Source organism: Mirounga leonina, unplaced genomic scaffold (genome assembly GCF_011800145.1).
Source record: "Mirounga leonina isolate KUSES-001 unplaced genomic scaffold, KU_Mleo_1.0 Mir_195, whole genome shotgun sequence".
Taxonomy (NCBI): Eukaryota; Metazoa; Chordata; class Mammalia; order Carnivora; family Phocidae; genus Mirounga; species Mirounga leonina.
In genome coordinates, this window is record NW_023270490.1 from 905,420 (window position 1) to 931,061 (window position 25,642).

Sequence of the window (25,642 nt, forward strand, 5' to 3'; positions counted from 1 at the left end):
TTTCTTTCTTTCTTTCTTTTTCTTTCTTTCTTTCTTTCTTTCTTTCTTTCTTTCTTTCTTTCTTTCTTTCTTTCTTTCTTCCTTTTCTTTCTTTCTTTCTTTCGTCTCTCTCTCTTCCTTCCTTCCTTCCTTTCAGATTTATTCATTTATTAGAGAGAGAAGAGGAGCAGAAGGAGAGGGACAAGCAGACTCCATGTTGAGCACGGAGCCCCACACTGGGCTCGATCTCACAACCCTAAGATGATGACCTGAGCCAAAATCAAGAGTCAGCTGCTTAACCAACTAAGCCGCCCAGACACCCGAGATTCTGCATTTGTTGAGATGAAGTTAATTTGTATATCAGGACCCCCCACAAAAATGGAGGCTGCCCTCTTGGTCCAGCCCAGGTCCAAGTCTAACCCTAAGTCAGTCTGCACTTACAGGAAACACCTGTCAAGGAAATGTAACACACACCGGCCATAGTCCTCCAACTCCACTTTGGCTAGCTTACCATACCCTGCAAATAGGACCTCCTAGCCCATCTGTCATTTCCAGTTGCCTTTGCCTCTTTTAAGCTCTATAATACTCTTGCCCCAAATCCCTCGGAACCAGTGCTCCACTGCTTGTCTTGTTTCCCCTTGAATAAAGGACATCAGGCTTGTTACTAAATTGTTTTAGTTTATCATTTGACACTAGCAAGCTCCCAGGGGATGCCAGTGCTGCTGGTTCTTGGACCACAATTTGAATAGCAGGGTATTCCATGCTTTTGAACACAAACAGGAGAAAACCCAATTATATGTGAGTTAAACCCAAAGGAAAGACATTCCCGAGAAGGTAGTTTAGGGTTGGTTGATCCAGCAGTTGAGCAACCTTTTCAAGGACTCAGGCTCTCTCCCGCTTTCCTCTCTGCTACTCTGAGTGTTTTGTGTTTAGTTCTCAGGCTTGTTGCCTCAGCGTCATGAGACAGCTCCAGGGGCCATGCCCAGACACGACTGGGCTTTCAAAGGAAGAGGACAGCATCCCCTCCCATGCATCTTTCTATCAGTGAGAAAATCTATCCTAGGAGCCTCCTACCCCCATGCCAGGGCTGCTGATTTGCACAAGCCAAAGGTACCATTTTAATAGATTACCTGTAGCCATCCGGGAAGCGCGAGGAAGTCTTCTCCTCATGCGCATTGACCAGAAGTGCATCACGTGTCCAAGCCTAATCCTCCATTGGCAAGGGGAGAATTCCTATGATTGGCTTAGACCTGCAGTTCTCAAAGGAAGGTACCTGGAGAAGTAGCATCAGTATCACCTGGGAAACTGGTTAGACATGCAAATCCTTGGCTCCACCCCAGACCTACTGAATTAGCAAGTGTAGGGGTGAGGCGCAGCAATGTTTTCCCGGGGCCTCTAGGTGATTCTGATGGACATGGGTCAGCCCTGGCTGCACGTTCAGGTCATCTGGGGGGGCTTAAAAATTTCTGCTTGATAGAAATCAGGAGAATGGTTCCCTCTGGAGGTGGGCTGGGGTATAGACTTGGAAGTAGTGTGAGCAACTAACTTGTCCTGGTCCCCACCCCCCCACCCCAACTTTAGGTTTTAGTGCTGAGAGTCCCATGTCCTGAAAAAAAAACCCTCAGTCCTGAACAAATGGGGACGGTTCTTTACCCTACCTTGAAGGGACAATATGGAACTTTTTGGGGTGCTTTTGGAAATGTTCTATGCCATTAGCTGAGTGGTGGCTTCATGTGTAAAAAATGTTAAGCTATTCTTTTAAAGTTAGTGCATTTTAATAATTGTATGTTATACTGTAAAAAAAAAAATACAGATGTCCAGGTCGTATTCCAGATCAATTGAATCAAAATCTTGGCAAAAGATCCCAGGTATCGGGCGCCTGGGTGGCTCAGTTGGTTGGGTGACTGCCTTCGGCTCAGGTCGTGATCCTGGAGTCCTGGGATCGAGTCCCACATCAGGCTCCCTGCTCAGCGGGGAATCTGCTTCTCCCTCTGACCCTTCCCACTCTCATGCTCTCTCTATCTCATTCTCTCTCTCTCAAATAAATAAATCTTAAAAAAAAAAAAAAAAGATCCCAGGTATCAGAGTTATGAAAAAAACTCTTCAGGTGCTTCTAATGTCCAGCCAGGGTTGCGAACTAATGTGTTCAAATCACCAGAGATTTTGTGAAAAGGAAGATTCTGGCTCAGTAAATCTGGGATGGGCCCTGAGACACTGCATTTCCAACAAGCTCCCAGGTGATGCTGATGTTGGACCATGCTCTGGGTAGTGAGGGCCAAGTCGAATCAAAATTTACCTTTTCAGGGCACCTGGCTGGCTCAGAAGAGCGAGTGACTCTTGATCTCAGGGTCGTGAGTTCGAGCCCCTCATTGGGTATAGTGATTACTAAAAATAAACAAAAACTTTAAAAAAAATTAACCTTCTTGATTTGGGGGCAGAGAAGGGGAGCATTTTCCTGCAACATCTTGGTGCTGGTTATGGAGGAGGAAAGAAAGTTGGTGGGCGAGACAGACTAGCTGTGGGGTGGGGAGCCCTTACGGTGTTAAAGGAACAATTGTTTAGGGTGAAGTTAGGAAGAATAGAAGGGCACACATGGGCAACCACACAAACTAAGCTCAGACAGCTGTTCCCACCCCCCCTGACATGCCAAGAGGTCCATGTTTGCCTGAGTTCTGGACCTAGCCAAGTCAAGGCTGAGAACCCCAGCCTGGGCTCAGCTTGCTTGTCCTAAAGTCACCCAGGAATTTATCCCTCCCAAGCCAAGTGTGGCAGCCAGAGGTGCCCTGTCCTATGCCCCACAAATGCCGCGGAGCCTGATACAGGGCTGCCAGTTGGTTTAATTATCCAGATGGGAAGTTGGCAGGGGGAGCCCAGTCTTGGGTAGAGATTAATGACTCCATTATCTTCCCGGGCAATCATCCTGTCCAGGGCCCAGTCCAGAATATAGATATAAGGTGTAAATAAAGTCCCTGTTCTGAGGAGCGCATTTTTCATTGTCTCTGGTTAGGAATTGGCCCCTAGAAACCACTGGTTCAAATCCAGGAGGTGACTTTGTTTGGCAGCACGACTTGGTCCATTTGGGGGCAAGTGACAGGCCTCCTGAGCCCTGGGCTGAGGCTTGGGTCAAAAGGTGTATTTTCTTCTTTTTCTTAAACTCAGAAGTAATACATGCTTGTTGTAAACAAAACCAGAAAGCTTCATGGAATGTAACAAGTGATGGTTCCTGCCCCCCCCCTTCCCAGTCCCTGAAAGTAACTATAGTTAAATTGGTTGATATTCTCACAAACATGTCTTTTGTTGTTGGTTTTTCTTTTGAGTCAATTTTTTTCTCAACTTGCTTGAGATATAATTGAAATACACTATATGGCACATATTTAAAGTATATAATTTGATTAGTTTTGACCTGTGAATACACCCATGAGATCTTCACCACAATTAAGATAGTGGACATATCCATCATCCTTCATGTCTATCATCTACCCTTGTGCCTTTCTGCAGTCCCTACTCTCTCCCTCCCCTACCACTGACCTTCTTCTGTCACTAGAAATTAGTTCGTATTTTCTAGAATGTTTGTAAATGGAATCATTCAGTGCATGACTATTTTTGGGGAGTGGGGACTGGTTTCTTTTATTCAGCATAATGATTTTGAGATCCATCCATTTGTTCCTTTTTACTGCTGAGTAGTATGGATGTACCACAATTTGTTTCTCCATTTGTCTGTTGATGGACTTTTTAGATTGTTTCCAGGTTGTAGCGATTGCAAATAAAGCTACTCTGAACATTTGTGGACAAGTTTTGGTGTGGACAAAGGTTTTCGATTCTCTTGCGTAAATGCCTAGGAGTGGAATGGCTGGGTGGTATCATATATCATACAGCAGGTGCATGTTTAACTTCTCAGGAAATTACCAAACTGTTTTCTAAAGTGGTTTACCGAATTTTACATTCCCCCAGCAGTGTATGAGAGTTCCTTGTGCTCCATATCCGGGCCAACACCTGCTAGGACCAGTCTTTCTCATTTTAGACATTCTCATGGACGGGTAGTGGTATCTCATTGTGATTGTAACTCGCCTTTGCCTAATGACTGATGATATTGAGTATCTTTTTACGTGCATTTATTGGCTAGTCCCCTATGGTGACTAGTTAAGTGCCTGGGAGCAGGGGGTGGAAGGTGGCTTTAGAGCTGCTAACATTGACTTCCCTGTGAGACACCCAAGCAGAGATGTCCGCGGGCAGCTGGGGACCGGAGTCTCGACTTCAGAGGAGAGGTCGAGGCTAGAGATGTTAATTCGGAAGTTGTCAGCTTTGTAAGTAAGTATTTAGAGCCATGAGACGGGATGAGATCACTAAAGGAAGAGCATAGATAGAGAAGTGGCCCAGGTCTGAGTTTACTCTGAAGCCAGAAGATGAGGAAGAACCAATCACAGACTAAGAGAAGAAAGTGCCCAATGGCAGGCGACATCGCAGGGACTGGCCTCGGACGCTGGCCCATCAAGAACCACACCCTCTGCAAGTCACTCTCGTGTGGCCCCGCCCACTTCCGTTCCTGGCCGGTTCTGTTCAACCAATAGGACGCTGCAGAAGTGACGTGCATCACCTCCGAGGCTTCCGTCCTAAGAAGCCCTGCAGCTGACCCCTTCCCTTTGGAGCAATGCTCTGGGATAAGCCAGTTGCCATTGAAGAAGTTTGACCAGGGGCGCCTGGGTGGCTCAGTCATTAAGCGTCTGCCTTCGGCTCAGGTCATGATCCCAGGGTCCTGGGATCGAGCCCCGCATCGGACTCCCTGCTCTGTGGGAAGCCTGCTTCTCCTCCTCCCCCTCCCCCTGCTTGTGTTCCCTCTCTCACTGTGTCTCTCTGTCAAATAAATAAATAAAATCTTAAAATAAAATAGACTTTATTAATGGGGCGACTGGGTGGCTCAGTCGGTTAAGTGACCAACTCTTGGTTTTGGCTCAGGTCATGATCTCAGGGTTGTGAGATGGAGCCCTGCATCTGCATTGGGCTCCACACTCAGCAGGGAGTCTGCTTCTCTCCCTCTCTCTCTCCTTCTGCCCTTCCCCTCGCTTGCACTCTTTCTCTCTCAAAGAAATAAAATAGCCTTTATTTGTTAGAGCAGTTTTAGATTCACAGTAAAATTGAACAGAAAGCAGAGAGTTCCCATATAGTCCCTGCTCACCCCCCAAATTCAGCATCCCCTACTATCAACATCCCCCACCAAAGTGGTACATTTGTTACAATCATGAACCTACATGGACACATCATTATCACCTAAAGTCAGTAGTTTGTATTATGGTTCACTCTTGGTGTTAACAGTACATTCTATGGGTTTTGACAGTTATTAATGGCATGTGTCCACTGTTAGAGTATCATACAGAATAGTTTTACTGCTCTAAAGATCCTTCATCCCTCCTTTTCCCCAACACTGGCAACCTCTGATATTTTTACTGTCTCCATGGTTGTGACTTTTCCAAAATATCATATAGTTGGAACCATACAGTATGTAGCCTTTTCAGATTGGCTTCCTTTACTTAGTAACACGCCTTTAAGTTTCCTCCATGTCTTTTCATGGCCTGATAGCTCATTTCTTTTTAGTGCTGAATAACATTCCATTGTCTGGATCTACCACAGCTTATTTAACCCTTCACGTACTGAAGGACATCTTGGTTGCTTCCAGTTTGGGCAATTATGAATAAAGCTGCTATAAACATCCATGTGAAAGTCCTTGAATGGACACACACTTTCAATTCATTCGGATAAATAACTCATTTGGGTAAATACCAGGGAGCACAAATCCTGGATCATGTGCTAAGACTATACTTAATTTTGTAGGAAACTGCTAACCTGCCTTCCAAAGTGGCTGTGCCATTTGCATTCCCACCAGCAATGTATGAGAGTTCCTGTGGCTCCACATCCTTGTCAGCATTTAGTGTTGTCAGTTTTTTGAATTTTAGTCATCCTGATACATGCATAATGTATCTCATTGTTGTTTTAATCTGCAATTTCCTAATGCAATTTCCAATTTCCTCACATAATGTGAGCCTCTTTTCATATGCTTATTTGCAATCCAAATATCTTCTTCTGTGGGGGTGTCTGTTTCAATCTTTTGCCCATTTTTATTCTTTTCCCCCCCAGTTTATTTATTTTAAGTAATCTCTACAACCAACTTGGGGCTCGAACTCATGACCCTGAGATTAAGAGTCACATGTTCTACAGAATGAGCTGGCCAGATGCCCCTTGTCCATTGTTTTTTTATTCCTGGTGTTGAGTTTTAAGAATTCTTTGTCAATTTCAGATAATACTTCTTTATCAGATGTGTCCTTTGCAATTTTCTTCTCTTAGTCTGTGGCTTGTCTTATCATCATCTTGAGTGATACAATTTTTTAAAAAGCAAATAAACTACTTTAAGTTTTAAAAGTGAGTCTATTCAAAGAAAAATATTCAGGAAATAATGATCAAGGTGTTAGGGATATAGCAAAAAATGAAGGCATATCCAAGGGACATGTTTGGACAATACTGATGATGCACCTAGAGCCTGGTACACATCTTGGCTCCCAGGCTCCTTTCCTGGCAATTATTCTGGCTATTACTATGTTAATAATATTGGCAGCTTTTGTTGGTATTATTGCTATTATAATTATGGTTAGTGGCTATTCCTGTTATTATAACAACATGCAGTCCTATTGTGATCTATTATAGTACACTGCTTTGATGAATCTCTGTATTTCCTCTGTCTCCCTGGAACCTGGGGGCAGTGGGGCACCCTGCAAAGTTGTTGCAGTCATTATTACTGTCGTCTTGGTTCCGCTAGCTGTGCAAATTTTGGATAGGACGAATGGGGGGCGGTGGATAGCAGCTCCGTGACAGGTAGGAGGTGGGTCTGGGGAGGGGTCCGGCCGGTAGCCTCCGCCCCAGCACTGGGCAGGCCAGGTAGGGTCGGTCCCCGTCGGCGTCCGACCTGCGTGGCCCGCGGGCCCCCGCGCTGCTTCTGCGACCAGGCGTGTGGCGCGGTGCGGGACTGTTGCCCAGGTGCGCCCCCGGCGCAGGAGGAGGGGAGCGCTGGGCTGGGGGGGACCGGGAGTCTGGGGGCGCGGCGGAGGAAGGAAGGAAACCGCCCACCGAGGGGTTCTGGGCCTGCAGGGGCGCGTGAGCAAGGGGGGGCCGGTCTCGTGCGCGCAGGACACGAGGGAGAAGAGTGGGCTGTGGAGGTGCGGGCAGGCAAAGATGCGTGGGTCGTGGACAGCGGCGCGCGAGTCTCGGGGTGCAGAATGGAGAAGGACGCGTGGAGAGTTGAGGGCTGTTTGGGAGGAGGGGGCACGAGGACTGCTCTCAGGTCTAGGAGGGCGGCACGGGGATGGGGGGCTCGAGGAAGAAGGGCGCTTGCTAAGCATGGGTGGGGGGTGCAGGGCACTGAACGGAAATGGGCGCGTGGGGGCACAGAGGGGTGTGAGAGAGGAGGGGGCGCACCCTGTAAGGAGGGCGCCTGGGGCACGAAGGGAGTATGAGGGAGGAGGGGGCGCAGGCGGTCAGAGGGGCTGGGGAAGCTTCGAGGGGTGGGAGGGAGGAGAGGGCGCTTGGCTTGGCCAGATTTAGCAAATAAAAATACAGGATGCCCAGTTAGACTCAAATTTCAGTAAGTAATATTTTTTAGTCTAAATATATCCTAAATATTGCATGGGCCATACTTATGTTAAAAATTGGTTGCTTGGGGTGCAGCAGTCAGTTAACTCAGTCAGTTAAGTGTTTGCCTTTGGTTCAGGTCATGATCCTGGAATCCCCGGTTGGAGCCTGGCCTCGGGCTCCCCGCTCAGCCAGGCGTCTGCTTCTCTCTCTCCCTCTGCCCATCACCCAGCTTGAGTTCTCGCTCTCTCTCTTTCACTCTCTCACTCTCAAATAAATAAATAAAATCTTTAAAATTTTTCTTTAAAAAAATTGATTGCTTTTCTGAAATTCGAATCTATCTGGACGTCCTGTATTTTACCTGAGCCAGCCAGGTGCCCAAGGGGCTGCTTTTGAGTCTGTGAGTGGAAGGACTCTACCCTTTTTATATTCCAGAAGTAAATTTTTCACGTCCCCTGGGGACAAAAATCTAAATCGTGGAACCCTGTAAAGTGGATGTGATCCAATTTTCCTTTGTCAGGGAGAAAAATGAATGAACTCTTCTACCTGAGGCATCAGTGGGGCTTCCGTCAGGAATTTACATTTAAAAGAGGACAATTTTTAAAAATTCAAAACTGAAGGGACTTAATATTTATTGATCACCTACTTACCTACTCTGTGCCCATGGGCTGCACTGGGTGTCCCATCAAATCTGACTACTTTCTTCCAGCACGCTGGGGCTCAGCAGGGGAGAAAAGCATAGCTCAGAGGAGAGGGTTTTGGCCAGCCAAGGTGATCCAGCAGGTTTTGGATCTGGATCTGATCCTATGTCTTCTAGCTCCTAGTGCTAGCTTCCCATAAGTTTGAATGGCTAATGGTGGATATTCAGGCAACATGGAGAGGAAAAAATAATTTGGGGTATGGTGTAATCCTAAATCACAGCAATGAGGCTCCTCTAGATTAAATTTGCTGAAGGACTGTTTTGGACCAGCTTTTGTCCTCGTCTGCTTCCTGTGCAGAGAGCGCGTGCAGCCCTGGGGTCATTCAGAGTTTGGGTCTGACATCCCTGGTATCCCTGTGCCCATAGGAGCTCCCCTGCCACAGCCCAGGAGTGGGGGCCCCAGGAAGAGGACCGGGCAGAGGGATCAGTGCCACTTTCCCACAGTCTGACCCACATCCACAGAATCACACGATGTTATCAGCTCTCCAGCGTTTTCCTTTGCATAAAGAGCTTGGGCTCAGGGGCCCAGGAGCCTCAAAACTTTGCCTTCCTCTTTGTTTTGCTCCTTTGGGAAGGCAGCAAAAAGACAGGAGGTCTAGAATCTGCCCTTGTGTCTGGGCCTGGGCGGAGTCAAGGGCTTGTGAATGGACCAGAGAGAGGTTCACTTCCCACCCCCCCCACCCCCTGGGGAGCAGGGCAGGAGGGGTCATGGGGACCGGTCAGGAGGCATGAGATGGGGAGGAGAGAAGAGTGTATGTGTTTTCCTTCTCCTTCTTCTTCCTCTTCTTCTTCCTCCTCCTCCTCCTTCTTCTCCTTCTCTCCCCCCTTCCTCCTTCTTCTTTTTAAAGATTTTATTTATTTATTTGAGAGAGAGGTGGGAGGAGCAGAGGGAGAGGGACAAGCAGTCTCCGTGCTGAGCATGGTGCCCAATGCGGGGCTGGATCCCACGATCCCAAGATCATGACCTGAGCTGAAGTCAAGGGTTGGATGCTTAACTGACTGAGCCACCCAGGCACCCTGAGTGTATGTTTATTCATGAGGCATTTAGGAGTTAAAATTTACTGACTTCAGGGCTCCTGGGTGGCTCAGTCAGTTGGGCGTCTGCCTTTGGCTCAGGTCATGATCCCAGTGTTCTGGGATCGAGTCTTGCATCGGGGAACCTGCTTCTCCCTCTCCTCCCCACTCATGCTCTCTCTCGCTATCTTTGTCACTATCTCTGTCTCTCTCAAATAAATAAAATCTTAAAATAAATAAAATAAATAAAATTTACTGACTTCAGTAATTGATTATGGCAGGCAGAGATGTTGAGGATGACTAAGACCCCCCTAACATTTACTGAGTAAATACCAAGTGCCAGGGAGGTACTGTTGTAAGTGCTTTAAATAAATCGTCTCCTTTAAGACTCATAGCTGTCTTACAGAATAGATGGTATTATTGAGTCCATTTTACAGTGAAGAACAGAGGCACAGAGAGGTAGTGCCCTGCTCTGAGCTGCACAGCTATTAAGCAGCAGATCTGGGATTGGGACCCCAGCAGTCTGGCTCCAGACCACAGTATTTTATGTGTGTTGGCCGTACACGTGAGAGAGGAGCCCTTGACATTTCCCACATCCAGTTCAGTGCAATGGGTGGCCACCTGCTGTGTGCCCAGCCCAGCTAGAAGCAGTTGGGGCTAGAAAGATGGAGCTCTGCTTCCCCTCCAGCTTACAGTCTATTTTTGGGAGACAGGGTGGCTATGAAAGAAATAAAGAATTTCAGTCAGAGCAAGAGGAGACTTAGCAATGATTGGTGAGGATGGGGTGAAGGCAGGGAGAGTGGGGCTGAAGCTATTAGTAAGGCCTTGAAGGATAGCTTCAAGTTTTCCACATTCTTTACCAAATGTGTTCATGTATTTTATACTCTTTAATTCTCCCTTCAACCCTGTAAGGATCAATGTCCTCATTTATGCACTTGTGTCTTCATTGTACTAATCAATTGTCTTAGGGTTGTGGCACAGTTCACATTGATGTAAATGAACAAGGGGGTTTATTGGCTCAGGTAACTGAAAAACAGTCAATGGATTTTGACTTCAGGCATAGCTGGATCCAAGGACTCCAAGGATGTCATCAGGATCCTATCTCTTGCCACTTTTCAGCTCTGCTTGTGTTAGCTTCATTTTCAGGCATACCGTCACCAAGTGGTGGCAAAGATAGTACCCAGTAGCTCCAAACTGGTATACCTAGTGAAATGAGAGCATTCTTTTCCCAGTTGTTCCAGCCAAAACCCAAGGGATGGTTCTGTTAAGCCCCATCGGGTCACATGCTCATCCCTGATCCAATCAATCACTGAGCTAGGGAGAAGGAATGTGCAGTTGGCTGTGTCTGGGTCACATATCCATCCTAGGAACGAGAGAGTGAAGTCAGCCCTATTCAGACCTTGTGGACCGAGAGTGGGGAGGGTTGGTTCTTCAAAAGAAAACTTGAGATGGTTTTACCAGAAGTTGAGGGTAGGGAGGTTGGGAGGGTAGAAATGACAGCTGGCTAAAACTGAGCTGTGGGAGACAGTGCATTTCAGGAGACCCAAAGTGAAAGCGTGCTGAGATATTAAATGGGAGAAGGAGGGAGGGAGGGACTGCAGATGTGCTGTAGGAACGCTTAAGACTTTTAGCTACTAGGCTTGGGGATCTCTCTGATCCACTATCAAAAAAGACCTTTTGTGAGCCAGCTCAATAGGAGACAGGAAATACCAAAGGATTTCAGGCAACAGGCTAGAGTTAGAACTGCATTCCAGAAAAGTCTTTTTGGGGGGCAGTGAGAAAGATGGACAGTCAGGGGGCTGGGCAACGAGGTTCAGAGAAGAAGGTGGAGTTTGGAACATCCAGAAAGGCATTTCCTCAGGAGTTGGGGCTGTCAGAGTAGGGGCAGGGGGTCCAAGGGGACTGTGGGAAGTTCAGTGTGGCTCCAGCAGGCTCAGATGGCACGATGTTATCCGGATCTGCAGGGCTGGGTGAGCAACCTTAAACCACCCCCACCCCTCTTTTTAAGCTACACTGATGAGCTAGAATTTCTCCTTTACTCAGAAGAGTGGGATGGCCTTTGTTTTGAGAAACACTGCCATCTTGTGGTGTCTTTTTGCAATGTCAACCTGTAGTCCTATTTCTTCTGTTGCTTAGGCAAGATTTGCTCTGCTCATTTGTTATTCACTGAGTCCCTGTGTGCCAGGAACCGTGCTTGGCGTGGGATTCAGCAGGGAGCAAGGACCTGGCTTCCGGTGGAGCTGACGTTCTACTGGAGGAGGCTGATGAAATACAAATAATCACATGAGTGTACTAAGGTCATGACCCTAGGCCTAGGGGAAGTGTGATGACATTGCCCTGGGAGTGTCATGTGTGCATGCTCCTTGGTGACTTTACAGATGCCAGCAACAGGGAAAGAATATTTGTAAGGTGGCGTCTGCCTAATTTTCTGCAAAATCTCTCACCTGCTTGGCAGGCCCGGTGGGGCAGGGCAGGGGATCATGGTGGGACTTTGGTGCTTTCCCTGGAACCTGGGTCCAGCTGCCAAGCCAGTGCCTGAATGTGATCTGCAGTCTCCCTGCCAGGTTGTCCAGCCACCGTGCGAGCACTTCCAGTGACACGGGGCTCATTTCTTCTAGCAGCTCCTTCTACTGTAGATGATCCTCTCTTGTCTGGACAACTGCATTAGTGCTTTTGCTGGTCCCCCTGTTTCTGTTCTCACCCCTCTCCAGCAGCCAGAGACATCCTGTTCAAACCTGAAATGGGATCACGTCGTCTCTCCTCTGCTCAGAAACTGGCAATGGCTCTTCATGTTTAGAATAAAATCCAAATTCCTTCCAGTAGTCATCAGAGCTCTGGAAGCTATCACTGCTCCTCTCTCTCTGACACCACCTCCTACCACGTTCCTTCTGCATGTTCTGCTCTTGCCACACTGTATTTCTCACTGTCCCTTCGGCATCTAACCTTGACCCTGACTCAGGGCCTTTGCACTGACGGTTCCCTCTGCCTGGAACACTTTCCTCCCAGATGCTTACCCAGTCTGCTCTCTCACCTCCTCAGATGTCCTTTGTCATGGGGGCCATCTGTGGCTCCTCCATCTAAAAGTGTCTAATCACCCCACCACTGCTCCTCTTATTCTGCTTTGTTGTCAGAGCATCAATCACTGCAATGAAATAATACACTGTTTATTGTCTGTTTCCCCCACAGAGCGTCAGCTGTTCAAGGGCAGGGCTTTTTCTGCTTTGCTCCTCTGTGTAGCGCACAGTAGGCCCTAAACAGTTGTTGAATAAATGCATCAAGATCCCCCCTGTTGTATTGAGCATTTACAATCTGCTCAGCGCTTCTCATTTGTCATCGCACCAATCCTGAGATTGCAGTTTGAATCCAAGTTTGTCTGACACCAACACCTTGCCTCGACTCTGATATTCCACACCCTTAAGCCCCACTTGCCTCCCCTGTGAGATGGATTTGACAATAGTGCAAATACATTTGGGGCCAGGGTCCTGGCAAACGACAGATGATATGCCCAGAACAGTTGAATGGAAGAGAATTTGATGAGGGCTCTATTCACAAAGGTGAGGGCCAGGGTGCGGGAGGAAATGGTCTCCTGGAGCCTGGTGAGAGCAGGAGCCATGGCTGAAGCTCCCCCACCCAGGAGCAAGGCTGAGGCAGGGGTGGGGGGCTGCTGGGGGTACACAATAAACACCTCCCTGCTGTTGCGCCCCCTCCCCCATTGCCTGAACTCAACTGGCAACCACAGGGCCAGGGAGCCTCTGTGATGCACAGGTTTCCTGAGGGCACAGGACAGAGAAGGATCCGGGAGAGCACAACGTCCCAAGATTGTCGTGAGGATCACGTGAGGTCAGTATGTGACTTGCTTGGTCCAGCACCAGTGACATAGTGATGTCATTATTATGCGGGTGACGAAAGTAATCAATGATTGCGAGGTTGTCATACTTTATCCCCCGCTTCCTCCCGCCTTCCTTCCTTCCTTCTTCTGAGCATTTCAACTCTGCTAAGAGTTGAGATCTATGCAAGGAACATGTGGCTTCCTGAGGTGTCAGAAGCAACGCTGTCTGTGTTTGTAACACAATAACCTCATTCCATCAGTTCAAGGATGCACACTTTTTTTCTTCTTCACATTTTCATGTTGCTGAACTGGGGCATGTCTCATAGCTGACGAGTGCTTTTCAGGAGGACAGACTTCCTCTTTCTTGTTCACCACTGTGTTTCTAGCACCCAGGACAGTGCCTGGCTCACAGCTCCCTTGGTAAATAATTTGTGGAGCGAGTGAATGAATTCAGATGCTGGCACATCTGTAGAAATTCTCTTCCTGGTGAAGTCCTCAGCTCCTGCGTTTTGGCTTGATGGCCTTCTCTGTCTGGCTTGGTCCAGTCCTGATCTGGGACTATGGACTTGGATGAAGATGCTGATGGTCCCGGGGGCTCCATCATCAGAAAATACCTCCCCACTAGGCCCCCAACTGTGGTAGGCACGTGAGCATCTCAAGGACATTGACACCCAGCGCCTTCCTTCTAGTGTGATGAGCTATTTCAGACATACTCCAATGTGAGAATAATATAATAGACCCTCATGAAAAGCTAAGAAGCAAACCTTGATGAACGTCCCTGGTACTTCTGTGTTTCCCTCCCTCACCCCAGTAGTCCTCCTTCCTTCTCTCAGAGGTAACTACTCTGCTGAATTTGGTATTTACAATTCCCATGCATAGGTATGCATGTGTTTACATACATAAATATATACAGTTGATGTGCATATATATATATATACATATATATATAGAGAGAGACCGTTCTCATGATTCACAGTAGTTATGTTCCATGAAATCACAGCAAACACTGAATTAATGAATACCAAACCATTGCTCCTAGGGGAAATAAGTACACACAGATCTCACATACACTATAATCTTAAATCCTAAAACAACCCATTTTGGTAGATTCTATTTTCTTTGTTTTACAAAAGAGAAAAGCAAAGTTCAGATGTGCGAAGTGGCTGGCCCAAAGCCGCCACACTACCAGGGGCCAGAGTTGAGATTCAGACCTTGAACTTGAACTTGGCTGCGGAGCTGAAGCTCCTGGTGCCTCACATCACGGCCTGCAGCCTCCGTCCAAGGGGGCAGGTTGGGCCTGTTCGACCTCAGCTGAAAACGTGCACTTCGGGTGACTTAAAATTTTTGCTGCTCTGTACATGTCTGTGAATAACTGCCAAAGCACCTCAAGTATTGATTTTGGGGGTTACAAATAAGTTTTTATCAAAAGGCGAATGGGCAAATGCAGAATCTGTGAATAATGAGGATTGGCCATTTATATTCTCCTATCTATGAGACCTGTATGAATTCTTTTTTTTTTTTTAAGGTTTTATTTATTTAATTGATAGAGACACATCGAAAGAGGGGACACAAGCAGGGGGAGTGGGAGAGGGAGAAGCGGCTTCCCACCGAGCAGGGAGCCCGATGCGGGGCTCGATCCCAGGACCCTGGGATCATGACCTGAGCCGAAGGCAGATGCTTAACCATCTGAGCCACCCAGGTGCCCCGAATACTGTTCTTATTCCTGTTTGACAAAGGAAGAAACTGAGGCACGGAGAGGTGAAATCGGGTGCTGTTAAGAGCTTAGGAAATGTTTTTTGGAGGGAGTGATGGAAACAACCCAAATGATTCCCAGCAGAATCATGGGTAAATAAAACATGGAATTTGAAGTTTACTTAGATGTGTAAACAGTTGTCATAGAGCAAGGACTCTTGTCAAGCAAGGCATGGACTCAGGTTTGCAAGAGTTCTAGCACTCATGTGGTATTTCGGGGGGTCTGGCTTGTGAGGAAGGCCTGGCAGCTGGCCCGCCAAATTCCATGGAAGTGACCTTGGAGACACCCACCCCCCCGCCTTCCCTTCCAGGGGTCTCTTGTGTTGTGGCAGAGTGGAATGGCTGGAGTTGCTCTGTCAAGCCCTGCCAGATCTCCTATCGCATCCGCCTGAGGCATGTCCTGCAGGAGCCAAGGAACAGGGGTGCTCCCTCCCCCCGCTGGAAGAGCGGGCTGGCTGTGTGGGTTACCGCGGCCACCAGAGAGTGGAGTGCCAACAGTCTTTAAGTGAGTTGGAGTGGCCCCTAGGGGTGGGGCAGCTGTCCATGGGAACTCCCTGGCTGGACTTGAGAGCCTTCCATGAGTATGAGGTCCGAGTTTAGGGTAGGATTTTATCTTCCTTTACCTTGATTTGCCCTCCTCACCTTATGAATGAGGTAAGAAACTCTGACTTCCTGTGGGCATCTCCTATCTTTTTTCTACTCATCTTCTAGTGTGAATCAGTCAGGACTTGGTTTGTATGCAGGTGGTAGGAAACCCATGTTAAATTGACCTGAGCAAGACTGTGTGGTTCATGTAAATACAATTCTAGGGGCTGCATTCAGGCATGGCTGGATCCAGGGACTCAAGCAATGGTCCCAGGAATCTCTCTCCATCTCTCAGCTCTGTTTTCCTCTACCTGGACTCATTCTCAGTCAGCCTTTCCCCCTGTAATGGTCTTTGATAGCATCTGTCTTGCCTCCAACTAGCCCAGCAGCCGAAAAAAAAAAAAAAGGTACTTTCCCATAGTTTTAGCCAATATCCTAGGATGAAGTCTCATTGACTTGACCTGGGTCATGTATCCACTGCTAAACCAATCAGTAAGGCTAGAGCGATGGATTATTCTGATTGGCCAACCCAAGATGTGTGCTCCCTTTGCAGCTCGGGGTGTGGTCAACCCCACCTGAATGGGGATAGGGAGAGGTGTTTTCCAAAGGATAACTGGGGAGAATGGATGCAAGGCAGGCAGAACTGTAGATGTGGGCTACATCGTACACCCAACGGAGGGCTTTTATAGAACACTACAGAAATAGATGATGCCCATTATACAAAAGAAATCGACTAAGACATTGGAAGTTGTTTTTCTGACGTGGTAGAAGAGCAGGCAACAGGGCTAAATGGTCCCCTTCCAATGTCTTCCCAAACTACAGCCTGGTGGGAGGGGAGGTCGTTCTACAACAAGTCTTACCATCGTGTCACCCTCCTGCTTTCAATTTCCAGTAGCTACCCAGTGCCCTCAGGGCGAAACGCAAGCTCCTCGTCAGGTCTCTAAGCTCAGTGCTCTGGCTTTTGTCTCCTGCGGCCTCATCTCCTTCCTCCCTCTGCCTAAGTTTTAAAGGATCGTTCTGACTGCTGTGGGGGCAGCTGACTGAAAAGGGTCAGAGGGCAGCAGGGAGCCCAGGGATGACGTGGCTGCAGGGGTGCCGGCGAGGGAGGATGGTGGCTAGACTAGGGTGATGGAAGAGGGAATGGTGGAAATCCTTCTCCCTTTCCCTTGCCACCCACATCTGACCTTGCCTGGCTCATTTCCTGCGTAGATGTCAGTTTTCCGGGAAGACCTTTCTGACTGCCCCTACTAGGTGCCAGGCACTTTGCCACATCGCTTGGCTCTGTGAGGCCAGTGTTACTATTCTCATTTTACAGAAGGGGAAACCAAGCCTCAGGGAGGCACAAAACTTGCCCAAGAGGCATGGCTCATTGTAAATCACCTTATTTAGCTCTCACCATAACTCTACGAATATGTACTAATATTATCCCCATTTTGCTGTTGAGGAGGCTGAGGCTCAGAAAGGTGTAGTGACTTGACCAGGATCACTCAGCTGTAAGAAGGAGAGCTGGAACCTGGGCTTCTCTGGACTCTCCTCACTGTAGGCTGCACCAAAAGAAGCACTATGCATGCTGGAAGAGAGGAGGGAAGGGAAATTGTGTATTAAGTGTGTTATGGCAAAGACCAAACCCAGTCTCTCTGGCAGCAGCAGGGAGAGGGGCCTGGGATCCCTGCTGTGGCCCTTGTCTAGGTCACAAGCATTAATTCAATACCGAATCTTTGATTCAGCTCCATCACTCAGGGAATGGGGAGAAGTAGGGATGTCCTTTGGCTTCTTTATTTTCCTGAGGAATCTCTACCCCCTTTGGACTGACTCCTTATTCTCCTCCTCTTTGTTCTCTGTCTGTTCCAGGAAGGAAGAGACTTGGAAGTGGGCCCAACAAAATACTTTTATTAATTCATTCATCCATACATCTGTCCACCTTTTGGTCCATCTATTTCTTATATCGGTTCATCTATCCATCCACCTGTTATCTCTCCATCCCTCCTTCTTTCCATTCATCAGCTCTTCTACCAATCATCTCTCTCTCTGCTTTTCGCCATCCTCCCATTTCCCCATCTACTTATCCATCTTTCTTTCTTTCTTTCATCCATTCACTCAGCTATGAACTTTTATCTACCTTTTTTACTCACTTATTCGTGCATGAAAATCATTCATTTGAGGGGCATCTGGATGGCTCAGTCGGTTGAGCATTTGACTTTTGATTTCAGTTCAGGTCATGATCTCTGGTCATAAGATCGAGCCCCAAGTTGGGTTCTGCACTCAGCAGGAAGTCTGCTTGAGGATTCTGTCCCTCTCCCTCTGTCCCTCCCCTGCCCACGCGCACGTGCTCTTTCTCCCTCTCAAATAAATAAATAATAAATAAACAAATAAATAAAATCTTTAAAAAATTAAATCATTCACTTGAAAAACTTTCATTGAGACCCACTATGCAACCCACTGTGCTAGGCCCTGAGTGGCAGAGATGGATCTGACCCTGCCTCCAGCATCACATAAAGGGTTCTCTTGGGGACCACCTACCCGGGTGCAAGATCCCACAGTCTCCTTTGGGCTGCCATGTAAAGAGCTCGAACATCAGCAGGACCTAACCCTGTTTCTTGTGTTGCCATAGTCTGGGGGGATGCTGGCCACCTAATTTTGTTTTCTCCTTGGTCCACAGCCCCTGCTCTGATAACCACAGGCAGCTACGGGAAGGAGCGGAAAAAGCGAGGTGTCCCCAAGGAGCAGGAGACAGTAGGGTGAGTTAATGCAAATGAACCCAAAGTCAAGCTGAATTTGTGAACGTTTTCCCTTGGATTAAACTGCCATCCTTTCTCTCGCTCTCTTGCTTTAATAGCATCAGTATCTCCCCATTTCTTGTCCTGTTACCTTTGTAAGCTCATAAACAGGGATTTCGAAGTCCTTAATAACTGGTCTCCATTCAACTTCATTCATTCATCCATTCATTCATTCACTCATTCCTTCACTCAATGTTTACTGGATGCCCATTATATGACAGGTACTGGGCTAGGCCTTGGGGGCCACAGCAAAGAACAAGAAAAGATAGAAATACTTGTAGGCTGTTCATAGGGTGAGGGCGAGAATTCTCCAAAGAAACCACCAAAAGGTGGAGCGAGAGTGTCCTGGGAAGACAAACGTTCCAATTTCCACGGGCTTCTGGTGAGGGACAGATTCCCCAGAGGTTCTGGGGCAGCTCCGAGAGGAAGGGGCTGAGCGCAGCTCTGGCTTGTCTTGGCGAACCGTCTACTCCTCAGGCCTCCCAGAGGCTGCAGCCACCAGGGGGCAGCAGCCCCACACCGAGTCGCCCCGGAGTCCTTGACCGGCGGCGGCAGGATGGGGGCGGGGGTGGCGTTGACTGCTCATTGCAGAAGGAGTTGGGTAGAAGTAAGATTGTAACTGGCTCTTATTTCAGAGCCTCCGGAACGTGGAGCTGCCCTTTTAAGTACTTCTCACGACACATCTTTTCTATAAAATCGGATCTGTTCTAAAATGCCGCGGCGCGCTTCGGAGTGTCACTTTGGGCTTTTTTGGGTTTGGGTGGTTCCATTTTAGGCACCACCACTTAGTAGCTGTGTGACTCTAGGCAACTTCTCTCTCTGATGCTTAGTTTCCTAATCTGTAAAGTGGGGCAACACCTACCTCTCCGGGGTTCTGTATTAAATGGTTCATTCAGCGCATTTTTATGGGGCGGGATGCTATTCTAGGAGCTGGACACAACCGTGACCAGAACAAACAGGAGTTCCTGTCCTTCTGGGGCTGGCATGAGACTGGGACCCAGACAGAGAAATAAACCACACAGCCTTTTGGACGGGACGCTTAGACGGGGCCTGACGCATGGAAGTCCTCATGATGTTAAAGAGTTGAGCCGAGTCCCTTGTCATGTGTGACCTGTTGGTGAAGAGTGGGCTGCCAAAAGGTTCCTATTCTCCGGCAGAAATTGTACCAAGCTGGGCCTACAGAAGGCTAGGTACCCAGTAGGTGCTCCGTAAGTGCTCACAGGTGCTTGGAGTGGCGTCTCCCTGTGTGGCTGCAGGTACTGGGGCCCGTTCCACAGAGCTGGCGGCACATGAGGGCGCCCCACGCCCAGTGGACGAGGTATCCGACCCAGGGCCACACGGTTTGTGTGAAGTGTGAGTGGCCTGCCCCGGACGCCAGGAACCAGCGCTGCTGTGGGGCTGGAGGGTAAGCAGTAGAACTCGGGCCTGGGGAACTGTGACTGTAGAGCCTGGGGCTTCTCTGTTGCCCGAGAGACGAAGATGCTGTAGGAGTGAGACGTTGATTCCTGGCTGGGGTGGGGCCCGCTCTGAACTCCAATTTCTTCAACTGAAAATGCAGCTAATAAGAGGGCCTAAGGGGGAAGGTTAAGCAAAATTGTGCAAATTGAAGAGATCTCATAGTCGTTGGCACCCAGAAAGCACTCATGGAAAAGGGAGCTGGTATTATTACTGAATCCTGCCGAGTCCCTTAAAAGCCTGCTTCGGTAAACCTCACTTTATAGGTGGGAAAACCAAGGCTCAGAGAGGCAGTGTGACTTAGTCAAGATCACACAGCAGGATTTGACCCAGATTTGGCTTATATCAGCTTCTTAGACTGCCTCTCAAGGGCAGGTGTCTCAGAAAATACTTAATATACTAATTATCATAGTAGCTAACATTTATTGAGTGCTTACTATGTGTTAAGCATTATTCTAAGCTCCTTTTTTAAATTTTTAAAAAGATTTTATTTATTTATTTGACAGGGAGAGACAGCCAGAGAGAGAACACAAGCAGGGTAAGTGGGAGAGGGAGAAGCAGGCTTCCCGCTGAGCAAGGAGCCCGATGCCGGGCTCGATCCCAGGACCCTGGGATCATGACCTGAGCTGAAGGCAGACGCTTAACTGACTGATTCACCCAGGTGCGCCCTAAGCTCCTTTTAAAAAATTCCTTCATTCGAGGGGCGCCTGGGTGGCTCAGTCGTTAAGCCTGAGGGGGGCGCCCTCATGAGCCTTCAGCTCAGGTCATGATCCCAGGGTCCTGGGATCGAGCCCCACATCGGGCTCCCTGCTCAGCGGGAAGCCTGCTTCTCTCTCTCCCACTTACCCTGCTTGTGTTCTCTCTCTGGCTGTCTCTCCCTGTCAAATAAATAAATAAAATCTTTAAAAAAAAATTCATTCATTCGATAAATATTTGTTGAGCACTTACTATTGAGCACGTGCCAGGCAATGTTTTGGGCGCTGGGGAGACACAACGAACAAAGCAGATGTGGTCCCTGCTCTTATGGAAACAACATTCTGCTGTGTGGAGACAGACATTAGGCAAGTAAATCTGTAATTTGTCAGATGCAAGATAAGTGTTAGGGAAGAAAGCAAAATCTGGGGGGGTGAGTTTTGTTATTTTTCAAGGAAAGTGGCACTAAGGAGGTGACATTGGAACAGGAATTTGAAGGAAATGAGGGAGGTGGCCATATGGATAACTGGGGGAAGAACATTCCAGGCAGAAGGAACAGCAAGTGCAAATGCCCTGAGGTGAGAGTGTGCCACCATTTTGACCGGAGTGAAAAAGGGGGAGTGTGGAAAGAAGTGGAGTGGCATCATTAACACACATGATGCCATTGAAACATTCCGAGAACTCATCGGGGACACTTTGAGGATCCTCTTTCCAGGTGGGGAGGTGGAGATGCAAAGAGGTGCCCAGGGTCACACACCCAGCAAGTGGCAGAAACAGGATTTGAACCTGCATTGATCAGATCCCCGAGCCAAGCTCTAGAGACTAGACTGTTTCCCACTGACAGTGCTTTCCTAGGGCAGGGGTTATTATCCGAGAGCTCTCTTCTGGGGTCTGTCCAGGGATTTATTCTCACATTTGCAAGGTTATTAATTTCCTTCCTTTTAAAAGTGAGCAGCCCTGCTCACTGCAAACCTAGAGCAGGGAATGCCAATGCCAGATGGAGTGCTTGGGACAGATGTATCTGAACAAGAGGCATTGGGCTTGCACAGATCTGGGTTCAAAGCCCACCTTTGGCCCTTTCTAGCTGTGTGGCTCTGGGCGAGCCTCTCAGACTGTTGGAAGGATCTGGAGCCCTTTGCACAGCACCTGGCCCCTCGTGGATGCTTAGTAGTGGAAGCTGCTATCGTTACATCTAACCTATAACATGGGTATAATAATAAGTACTTCGTGAAAATGAGGTGTAATGGATGTGAGGACCCTGGCACGGAGTAGATATGCAATAAATAGATGGCAGTCAATATTATTACACTCTAGGGAGGCCCTCTCTGCACACCCCCTCCAGCTTCTCTCCCACTTACCTGTCTCAGACCCCAAATTTTCCCATTACAGATTTGTTCTTCGGCTTAGATGCTCACCAGTTAGAGCCTCAGCTTATGTCCATCCATTTTTGGATAAGCCTTTCTAGCCCTAAAACTGATGAATCTCCGATTTCTCTTTTGGATGCAAATAGTCCAGAATAAGGAGCAGGGCACTTTGGTGAGGCTGACATGGGGGTCACGGGAACCCCTGCCCCAGGGATGGTCGGCCTGGAAGGCAGAGCCACGGCTGTGCCAGAGAGAGGCATCTCTTCCCGCCCCCACCCCGCCTGGGGCCAGGCTCACAGAACAGGTGATGGAAGGTCTGCCTGGGGCATGAGCTCACCAGGCAGGACTGGGCAGGAGGGGGATCAAAGCGAGGATGGAGACAAGCTGTCAGCCGGATTCTTTCCGTGGGCGGCTGGGGAGGGCGGGCATGCAAAGGGCACGGGCCTGGGGAGGGATTAGCCTTTCAGTTGGGGATTTCAGGAGGGTTTATTTAGCCTGAGAAGTGTCTGTGAGTTTGGGACAAGCACAAGGGACACCTGCTATAGTCATGCATCTACTGTGTGCTGGTGCCAAGCAGGTGCTTTATATGTGAGAACTCATTCAGACCTCATAAGCCCTTTTGAGACAAGGGGCATTCACGCCATTTTATGTAATGAGGATGACAAAAATAATGGTAACTTTAAATACTATCATTTGTGAAGTGCCGAGCACTGTGCTTAGACGGGTAGAACAGTGCCTGGCCTGTAATAGGCACTCAATCAGTGTTTGCTATTATTGTTAGTTATTATGTTGCATTTTTTATTATGTTGCATTTTTTTAAAGATTTGAATTATATCTACAGAGAATTGGCTAAAACATCTATGAACAGGTTAACAAATGTTTGGAGAAGAGACACCCCGAGATAGTCACCACCCAGGCAAGGAACAGGACCTGGGAAGCATCCCCTCCCCCCGGGGCCCCCACACCCTTCCTAACTGCAATGCTTCCCTTCCCCATAAACGAAGCCACCATCCTGACTTTTATGGTAATCCATTCTCGAGTTGTCTTTATAGCTTTACTCACCTCGGAGCCGATCTCTAAACACTAGTTAAATTTTGTTTTGTTTTGTTTTGTTTTCAAACTTTACATAAATGAAATGATGCAGGATGTGCCTTTCGGCATCCAGCTCCTTTTGCTCCATGAGCAAAGGAATGTTCCTTGTAGCATTCGATCGTTTGTTCCTGTTGCCGAAATGGTTCGCTGTTACGTCCTGATCGTTTTCATTTTCTCGGCACAGAGCAGCTCATAGAGCCCTCCGAATACTTCAGAGAAGTGAAGAACATGGATATCTCTGTTTTCCACTGAAGAAATGGAGGCTCCTAGGATCTGGGTCACGTACATCCTTGATTCTAGAGTCTGTGTTCTTAATCAGGTCCACTGTGTTGCCTTCCAGCAGGAGGAGAAGGGGGGACGCAGGGAATAAGCAAATTGCCCAGTTTGCCCAGCAAGGATGTGACAGTGTCACCTCACCAGATATTAAGAGCTGGGTCTGGATTGCCCTCTGTGGCCTCTGGGGTCCGGCTCCACAGCCAGCTCAGGGCCAACTTCTCTACCAGGCTGCAGTGCCCACACACTTTTAGGGGCCATGAAAATGATTTAATTTTAACTTCTTTTAAAATCAGAAGAAAAAAGATTAGTAACCATAATAATGATAATGAAGATCTAATTATAAATCCAGCTTGGATTATATTCGTCTTTGTACAATACAGCCATAAACTGTGAATTTAAAACCTTCTTTTGCAAGGTGGAAGGGGCGCACAGAGGCAAACATCCCGGGAGCCCAGGAGAGTCCTAATGCCCCTGAGCCAGCCCTGTGTCTTGCAGGAACCAGCTGTTGCAGTGGCACGCGGCTGGCCCACCCCGGTTGCCGAGGGACCTAGGAGAGGTTCAGGCAGCTCCGGGACTGTTCCTGCCCTGAGGTCCACAGCCTCGTCTTCATCTAGCACCTGCCCATGATCCCCTACCTGTCCAGATCCCCTTTCCAAAGGCTCCCTGGCTGGCAGGGAAACCCCCGGGGCTTGGGATCCCATAGGATGAGGGAGTGGGGAGAAGTATGCAAATGTGAGCCTGGAGGAACAAGCCTTGTCCTTATGCTGACACTGAAAATAGCTTTATGCTTCCCCTCAGGGCCAGCTGAGTCATAGCCTTCCTGACATCTCCTGCTAGTTCAGGGCCTCCCAAAGTTCATGTCCTAAACATACTCGTGTGGCTTTTACCCTATTCTCCCTACCCGCAGACTCCCCCCGCCTTTTTTTTCTTTTTTTACTCTCCACCCCTACTTTTTTTTTTTAAGATTTTATTTTTAAGCAATCTCTACACCCAACATGGGGCTTGAACTCACAACCCCGAGATCAAGGGCCACATGTTCCTCTGACTGAGTCAGCCAGGCGCCCCCACCTCTACCTTTTTTTACTTACATAAATTTACTTTAAAAGGAAGCTTACACTTAAATACATGTGTTTATTTTATTTATTTATTTATTTTAAAGATTTTATTTATTTGACAGAGGGAGACACAACGGGAGAGGGAACACAAGCAGGGGGAGCGGGAGAAGGAGAAGCAGGCTTCCCGCAGAGCAGGGAGCCCGACGTGGGGCTCGATCCCAGGACCCTGAGGTCATGACCCGAGCCGAAGGCAGATGCTTAACGACTGAGCCATCGAGGCGCCCAAATACATGTGTTTAAAGAGGAAATGTTTTATCACAACTAGAAATAAAAATAAATAATAGTAGCCAACTTTTATTAAATAATTACCATGTGCCAAACACTGTCCCGACCCTTTATACACATTGACTCATTGGATCCTGACTTAGGTGCAATTATTATCCCCATTTTACATGTGAGGATATTGAGGCACAGAGAGGATAAGCCACTTGTCCAAGGTCACACAGTTAGTGACAGAGTGGAGGATTTGAACCCAAGAGCAACGTCTCCTGTTAAGATTCCCTGCATGAGTAATACATCAGCTGCATGAGGGCAGGGTTTTTTTTTTCTTGTTCCTTGCTGTGACCCCCATGTTTAAAACATGCAATAATGCTCAGTACATATTTGTTGAATAAATAAATGAATGAATGAATAGGTGAATGATCGGTTGCCATACTTTGAAGGCAATCAGAAAAATAAATATAATGGAAACCAAACAAGTCTGGGTAGATCTTTCCTGCCCAAGAACTGAGCATGAAGCCTGCTCTCATCTCCTTCAAACAAGAAATTAGCATGTATCTGAGAGATGGTAAGGCAGCACTTGAGTCTAATGGAGACTTGTTCTTTGACAAATTTCAAGGGACTTGAAAGAGGACTGATTTTCTCCATTTGGGAATTGACTGTTATTAATATATCTTTAAACACCTTCATTGAGATAAAATTCACACACCATACCAATCCCTCATTTAAAGTGTGCCATTCGGCCCTTTTCAGTATATTCATAAGGACTGTATAAACATCTAATGGTCTAATTTTAGAACATTTTTTTGTCCCCTCCCTAAAACGAATCCCGTACCAGGCGCAGGTACTCCTCACTCATCAGACCCCTCCAGCCCGAAGCAACCACTAATCTACTTTTTCTTTCTATGAATTTGCCTATTCTGGACATTTCATATGAATAGAATCGTACAAACGGTCTTTTGTGTCTGGTTTCTTTCACGTAGCATCATGTTTTCAAGGCTCATCCATTTTGGGGCACGAATCCGTACTAGAACCAATTATCTAACGCCCCACCCTGGATTCCTGTAAAATCATCTCGACGATGGTCCCACTTTGGAAAGCACCCCTGCAATGGATAGTGAATTTGCGTGAGTTACGGCTTGCCCCTCTTGCTTGCTCCCTGCTCGGAGTGGTCTGGT

The 25,642-nt window shown here is 47.8% G+C and overlaps 1 long non-coding RNA gene across 4 annotated transcripts in view; it reads left to right on the forward strand.

Annotated features, from left to right (window-relative positions):
* LOC118023955 overlaps nucleotides 1-25,642 on the forward strand; it is a 105,860-nt gene that overhangs the window by 16,254 nt on the left and 63,964 nt on the right. For 3 of the 4 annotated variants that reach the window (XR_004682953.1, XR_004682954.1, XR_004682956.1), the window contains exon 6: nucleotides 18,133-18,211. This is a non-coding gene — a long non-coding RNA (uncharacterized LOC118023955). Of the gene's footprint in view, nucleotides 1-18,132; nucleotides 18,212-25,447; nucleotides 25,592-25,642 lie in introns of all 4 variants that reach the window. The other variant, XR_004682952.1, reaches the window with a different exon arrangement.